Here is a 7674-nt window from a genome sequence, read left to right on the forward strand (position 1 = left end):
GCCCCTGCCCACATTACACTACAAGTGTGCCTGCCTATAGCTCCAGCTGTGTTGCAGTAATGCCTGGCAATAGGCCCTTTTCACCTGGCTGGATCTTAACTTTGTGGACTCTGTTCCTAGCTTGGTGTTGGATCTGCCTTGTTGCTATGAAGTTGCCTTGTGATTGTGTCTGACTCTGTCAGTGCTGACCCTCCCTTGCAGGCTTGTGTTTCTGGCTTCATCTGGGACCAACCCTGTTACCATACACTTGACTTGCATCTGTGCCCCACCGCTCCCTTGCAAATTGGAGGTTACGTTGTAAGAGCTAAAACCACGGGCAGATTGGGACTCAGAATATCCAAGGCTGCAGTTTGACTTAAAAGGATAGAGGTGCTTCCACTTCCTGGCCTTCCCTCCGTTGCTCTTGTGAGGAATTGAACCAACCCAGATGGAACCAAGCATCATGATTTTGACTGGCATGTACTCATGAAATGAAATTTGCCCTTTCTTGCAGATCCAAAGAGTCCCGGCTAAAATCAGGTGCTTACATGCATGTTAGTGTTTACATGTGTGGTATGGGCAAGGAGTGCCACTAGGGCATGGCTTGCTGTAGCCAAAGAATGTAAATAGCCTTCTGATAGGAGACAGCAGGATGCAGATTCTCTTTCTCTTATAGGTGGAGGAAGGGAGAGAAAGAAGGAGAGCTGGATATTTTTCTGTCCACTTCCCTGTGCATAGCACACATTTCTGCATGGATATTCAGCAACAGTCATTGATGATCGCATTAGCAGTAATGTCTCTTGATGTTTGCAGTCCCTCTTAAGGAGGACAGGAAGTGGAATACCATGTGAAAAAAGAGTTGAAGGTGGGAGGCTGGTGGCAAGTGTGTTGGGAATAAAGAGCTGCCTTCTGTGCAGAAAAGTTCTAGCCTTTCTGGCTTTTTCTCTCTGAGAGGAATCAGCAAGCTGGTGCCTGCAGAAGAACAGGAGAACAGACCATTTCTGGAGTAACTCTTCCATTGGTACATCCTTCCTCCACAGTTCTGTTGGTCTCCAGGTTAGAGACTTCCTGGTCAGGAAACAGTTCTGTCTGAAGTCTCCCAGTGGACATGCATATATTTGATGTCTTTCTGAGTAGTATATTAAGTATCAAGCACTGGGTGACGTGACATACATAGTTTTAATGTGTATTGTGCAAGTGGCTCTGGGCAGCGTGGTCTAGTAGTTAGCAACCCTGTCCATGGCAGAGGTGTTGAAACTAGATGATCTTTGATGTCCTTTTCAACCCAGGCCATTCTACGATTCTATGATACTGTTTTTTCCTGTTGTGCAAGGGCTTTCCTTCTAGAGACCTACCTAGGCCTGCCAGGGCTTGTTCAGAAAAATATGGTTATGATATCACATCTCCAGTATAACACCTCTCCCCATCTGAAGCTCCTTCATTTCTGTGAGCTTTTACTGGTCAGGTTTGGATTGTCTGTTTTCCTGTGCTTTGTGTTCTTCCACGGGAAGGTAAAGCAGAACTTTGCCAGCTGATATATGCTTTTTTTTTTTTTTTTTTTTTCAGTTGAGGATGATTTCTTTTGCTGAGTAGAAATGAAACAGTACATTATCTTGTACTCTAATTTATATGTTCCTAGAACAAGTGGTCTTCCATGACTGAAGAAAAATAACTCAATTGCTTCTGAATTGTCAACTACATCTTGAACATCCCTACGCAGTAAGTAAAAGGCCAGCTTCCTTTCTGATACTTCACTGTGAACTTCTCTATCTAGGAATTCTAATTCGTGTGTTTTTACCATCCAAATACCACTGAAGATCATCTTTGACAAGCTTCTGTAGACAAAATCAGATCTACAACAGTTATTCTTTTGAGCTAGTTAGAGTAAGCTCATGTATTGAAAGCTATTAGGCATATGGCTAGATGGGCCGATTTGGTTATTTGGTGACATGAGTGACTTAATATTCATTATTTTAATTTTACTTTTTATTCATTGTTTGTGAAGATTTTCAACAACAATGAATATCTTTGGCTTTAGTGCTCTCTGTCTCTTTCAGTAAAATCCTACCAAACCACAGTGGGGAGAGCAGAACTTTTCTGAGGTTCATTATTGCTACAGAGATAGGTAGAGTTTCCATTATACTGTTTCTGCAAGAGTGGTAGAGACAAAGTCATGGGAATTGCTTGCATGAAAATTAAGCTTTGTGAACTGAGATAAGCAGGATGGTAGTTCTCTGGAATTCATATGTTGTTTTGGGATGACATAACATGTGCTCTCATCAGTCTCGGTCTGTGACTAATCACCCTTTAGATGGCCTCCTTCCTGGCGTCCACAGAGATGGAGCCTGAGTTTTGCAATTTAACAGATATTGGTGATCTTTAGTCACCAGTCTGGAGCCAACCAATGCTACATTAATACCCTTGGTTACCCAGAGACTGACATCGTAAAAACCAGAAATTAATGAGTTCCCTGGGCTGGCTTATGATCTCTTAACAATGTACCTTAGAGTTCTGCTTTCTAAAGCACCATGGACTTTGCTTGTCTGTGGTCTACTCTCTCATTTTTCTCCTGATAATTTCCCAGTTGTTTGACTGGTGTATAATTTTTTTGCAAAACTTTCTGGCAAAAATAGAACTAAGAAAGATTTCATATGTCTTTCAGAAAATTAAAATCTGCCTCATCTTTATTCTAATGTCTTGTAAGTAAATATACAACAAAATGACAGAAAGATACGGAGAACAGTTAAGAAAAACTATTTTTTTTTGGTAACAGTAAAGAATGCTTTTGAGTTAATTATTTTCATTTGTATAGCAGCCTTCCTGTACCTTAAAAAATGTTTGAACTGTGGATATTTTATGTCAATTAAAAGATGTTTTTGAGTTGAATATGATCAGCACTTAGAATTCCACCTTAAATACTCCTAAGATGGCACTTGCTTAGGTTTCTGAAGATGGGAATATGATCTGCTAAAAATCAGACAAGTGAGCAGAAACAAACTATGACTTCTGCCCCAGGGGTAATGGAGATGGAGATGAATCCTGACAAGCACACACATGACAAGACCTAGGCAGAGCAAGAACGGGTGACTCACAAATTGTAGTGGCACGTTCTCTCCAAGGGCCTCAGTGTGCAGTAATGCCTGAAAGATCTCAACCAGGATCACATGATGCATGCAGTGGTTGGCTGACTGTTGAGCCATATAATAAAACCCCAACAAATTAAGTATAAAACAGCCTCTGGTGAGCTATAGCCCTAATTAGAAAGAAAATTAACAGGTATTAGATTAGCAGAAACCCCGCCAGTAAAGGATGTAGGGGATATCATTAAAGAGACAGACTTTTTGTGTGCGTTTTATATTCCTCTGAAGTTGATCCCCTTTTTAATTACTTCTGCCATTATGAGAAAGCTAACTGGGTTCTTTCTCTGAAGAGTCCAGGACCGAGCCACAGAGAGGTTCATAAATCATCATGGATGACAAAGGGAGGAGGGGGAGTTCTCTACCAACTACTTGCTCGTCTCTTCCATGTGTGTATCCCCCCACATCCCCACTGCTCCATACACATTGTGCCATCACTGGCAGAGCTGTTGCCAGTATTATTCTAGTGTTCCCTGATGTTAGAATTTTTCTGTGAAATGAACTCACACCCAGCCTCAGCCTCAGTGGAGCTAGATACTTCTGTCTTTTCCCACACTGGCCAATTCAGTTATGAAACTCATTCTAATCCTTTATATCCATTTGGTGTGCAAACCCATAATAATTCATGGCTTGCAGGCTCCCAAGCAGCTTTCATCTGCCTTCGCTTTTCAGCTACCCATTTGTCCACTCTTCTTTTCTTTGTTCAGTCTCTTTTCTTCCTTTTCTTTCTGCTCTCATTGCATCATTTGCACCACCTTCTCTTGCATCCTTTATAGTTTGTCTCGCTTAAGCCATTCTACCCAGAATGCAAGCCTTCACTGCTTCTTGCTCGTCTTGCCAAAGCAGAGCACTACCCCTGTAACCCCAGACACATAGACAGTGAATGCAAATCTTCGTACATGTTCGGATTTGAATTCCAATTATGGAATTCGGATAACTGTCTGAACTTCCAGAAAGAGTGGTTGGCTCCCAGGTTCTCAGGTAAGCACAGCCCATAGGAAGTGTTTTTAAAAGTGTTATTTCAGGATGTAATAATACATCCTCGTCTGGATAATTTTATTTTGCCAACATGAAGTGCTCCATTCAAGGTCTAAAAACATTCTTTATGTTCTCCTAGGTGTGCCCTGTGCTGATGGCCGTCATGTATTTCCTTCCTGTTAGATGTGACTACATTTCATGAGTGATGGCAAAGATTATGTCTGAAAGATGGAGAGATTTTGGCAAATCTGATGTCCTTTTGAAGCCACTACCCTACAAGGCACACATGGTATGAGTTGGCTGACAGTATTCTGGCAGACTCTGTAGACAGCTATTGAAGTCAACTTTTGGCAAGGATTTAGGGATTTGAGTTGTTACCACATGTTTTTTATAGGTACTGTGGTTTATTTTGACATGCAAGGGGTGACATAACACTGATTTTAAAAAAGCTTAGGTTGTTACCACTTTACTTTTAAGAGCATAGACATCAAAGGGTGGCAAATATGTTACTGCAGTTAAGTGAGTTACTGCTTGTCACTGCAAATCAGCTGAGGAGTGTTAGCTTGTTAAGCTTTGATAACCCGAATTCTTCTAATCTTTTTTTTTTTTTTTTAAATGTTATTACATTTATTAAGCATAATATTACAAAATTATCTTGTCATTGATAACTCTGAATGTACCTAGAGTGGATCAGCTATCCTGTGATACTAAGTGCAAGTAGCATACCTGTATTCTGCCCTAACCCAAGCTCATTTTCTTTTTCAAATTTGAACAATGATGACTGTACTTTTGTATTTGATGTCCTATTAATTTACTGTATCTCAGCAAAGAAATGAATTAGAGAATTCCTTGTTCAGCGTACAATCCATAATATGCCAATGTGAGGTCTTCAAGAAATACTTTTTAACCGTAAGCTAAGCCTTGCATTTGTATTTCACAGAACTGGGTCATAAACATGAATTTATTTTCATCACATATGATGATGTTAATCTCTTTGTTTCTTCTTCTCCAGACTGCACATATACACATGTACGTACATGCGCATGCGCGTGCATACACACACAGTTGTCACAAATCAGTACAGCTGGTAATTTTCAGTTCACCAGAAGCTCAGAATAGCAGAGAAATTGTTCAGTCAGGCTTGATGTGGAGAACAAGTGTTTGCACACACTCCTCACTCTCTTTCTTGGGGGAAACTATCAAAAGAGGTTTGAAAAAGGAATGTCAAAGGGAAGAGAGCCAACACATTTATGTGTTCTTTTTAATATACATATTTCTGATATACAGGTGCAGGTCTGCCAAGGTGTAGCTGAGATGAGAAGCAGGTGTTTAGATACTGTACTGCTTTAACTGGAAATGTGGGCAGGAGCAGAGCAGGTAGCATCTCATCCATGGGAATATTATGCTCAGTGGATCATGTCAACGGAAAAGGCTTGAGAGATCATCCCCGACAAATAACTTTTTTTCTCTCTTTCCTGCCCTGAAAGGCTTGAAAACTTAACATCTCCACACTCTTCTGAAGAGGCAGAGAAACACGACCAGAACAGTGTTTGTTCACTCAGGAAATGGAGCAAAACATGCCAGGGATAAAATAGCTGGCTCTCTTCCACTCTTCCATCCAAGTACCAGACAAAAAGTCTCTTAGGGGCTATATATTCAGATCCAGAAAAGCTAACTTATTCCAAGAGTGACCAGTAGATTCATCTGTACTAATAAAATAAGTCAGAGTTGCACGGACACTGAAAAAAAAAAATGGTTCTATTTCTTTTTTCTTTCTCTTAGTACCAAAATATTTATTCAGATTTACATATTTGTCACCAGTGAAGACAGAAGGAACTAACTGAGCTTACTTACTACACAGAAAGCAACTCTTGTTTTCTACAGTAAAATAAGATTCTTTTTAAAAATGTAAAATCCAGATAACAAACTCCACTTGTCAATATGCCAATGTTTAAAAAAATTCCTCTCTCCTTGCTATATTAACTAAGCAAGGAGAGTGAGTAGTTCAATAACTGATCTTTTATGACATGGGAGAAAAAAAATCATCCATTTTGGCTATAACATTAACATCAGGATTTACAAGTTAAATGTATTTGTCTACATGAAACAAATCTGAAATTTCATGTTTAGTGACATCTAGTACATGCACATCTGGAAGTGCACTGAAATCCATCCTTCTTAGTCACTGGTAATATCACAGAAAGAAAGCCTAAATGAAACATGAAATATGAAAGGATTTAGCACATTACAAATACAGATAAGTATACTTTTAATTTAGATGCATTGAAGAGGCATGGGAACCAGTTAAGATTCTTTGAAAATGCCAAACCAATTGTTTAGCTGCTACACAGAGCTGTAGGCAAGTATCCTAGTAAATTGCTCACAATATATGAGCTTTCATTTGTATTACCCAGTGAAGACACACTAAATCTGAAACTGTCTCAAATTTGTTTGCAATATGATCCAATTAATTCACATCTGATATTGAATATGCAGCTGTACTGTATTCTGTTGCTAATAACTTTTGTCACTGAGCCTTTTTTCCTTGTGATGTTAGTATTCATGGCCTGGGAAATCTTGATGGAATTAGAAAGGAGCAACAAGATGGGAGAGGTCCAGCCACACCCATGTGACTCCCCCATGTTAACCTTATATGCTCTCTGGTGGTTTTGTCATGTTGAATCCTTCTGAAGCCTCCATTTACCAGGATATACAATTTCATACTTCCTCATCTTATATTTCATTGTAACAGACAGTAGAAAGTAAAAAAAAAAACAGTGTTACCTTTCACACCCCGAAGGCAGGGAGACTGTCTACTCAAAGTTTCAAGCTGGAAATTCGTTTTTGCTTTGGACAATGCAAAAATGTACCATACAAATAGCACAGTACTGTGACTGCAGGAATGACTTTACAGCTTGTTTCCCTTTACTGTGATTTGGGTGTGTTCTTAGATCTTCCAAAACCTTTCTAGAGATTGGCACTGGCATTGTTTCTCTGCAGTACACACACAGGCCAATTCAAGCAGAAGACAATTTTGGCTGAGCAAATTACACAGCGTGAAGTCTTATTCCATTAAGTATTGTGATTCCAGCAGAATGTGGTTTGTCTAAACTAACTAATCTATACTGAGGATAGCAAGGTTGGTTCGATTATTCATTGGCACAAAATTAACTCCTATTCTTTGATACTCAATCAACTGCAACACATAAATAAATATTGTTCATGATATGTTGAACTGTTCATTTATTATACGGGCTGCTGCTTGATGAGTAGGTGATGTGAAGCTGTGGGAACTGCCCCTGAAACATTTTGCTTTGACTGTTGGAGAGTTGTTTGTAGTCTGATATTTATGTGACTACTGTAAAAATAATTTAAACAAAGAAGGATTTTAATTGATGAAAATATTAAATAATGAATGGGAAAGATTCAGGAAATGAGAAATGATCCTGTTTGTGAACAAATAGATATGTCCACACAAGAAATTAAACGTGAATGGTGTGAGTGCCACTTAGCATCCATCAGAAGAGTGCATGGGCATAAATGGTCCTGTAAAGGACCCTGTGGACTACTGTAAATTTAG

General features: G+C 39.4%; 1 long non-coding RNA gene across 3 annotated transcripts; it reads left to right on the forward strand.

The window, feature by feature from the left end:
* On the forward strand, positions 1–7412 carry LOC110395189. 3 transcript variants are annotated; one of them, XR_002436244.1, is made up of 3 exons: positions 1–519; positions 1546–1698; positions 4234–7412. It is a non-coding gene; the product is annotated as an uncharacterized LOC110395189 (long non-coding RNA). The 3 variants fall into 3 exon arrangements; XR_002436243.1 differs by lacking the exon at positions 1–519 and adding an exon at positions 580–1035; XR_002436245.1 differs by lacking the exon at positions 1–519 and adding an exon at positions 580–1000.

This window comes from Numida meleagris, chromosome 2, assembly GCF_002078875.1.
Source record: "Numida meleagris isolate 19003 breed g44 Domestic line chromosome 2, NumMel1.0, whole genome shotgun sequence".
Classification (NCBI taxonomy): Eukaryota; Metazoa; Chordata; class Aves; order Galliformes; family Numididae; genus Numida; species Numida meleagris.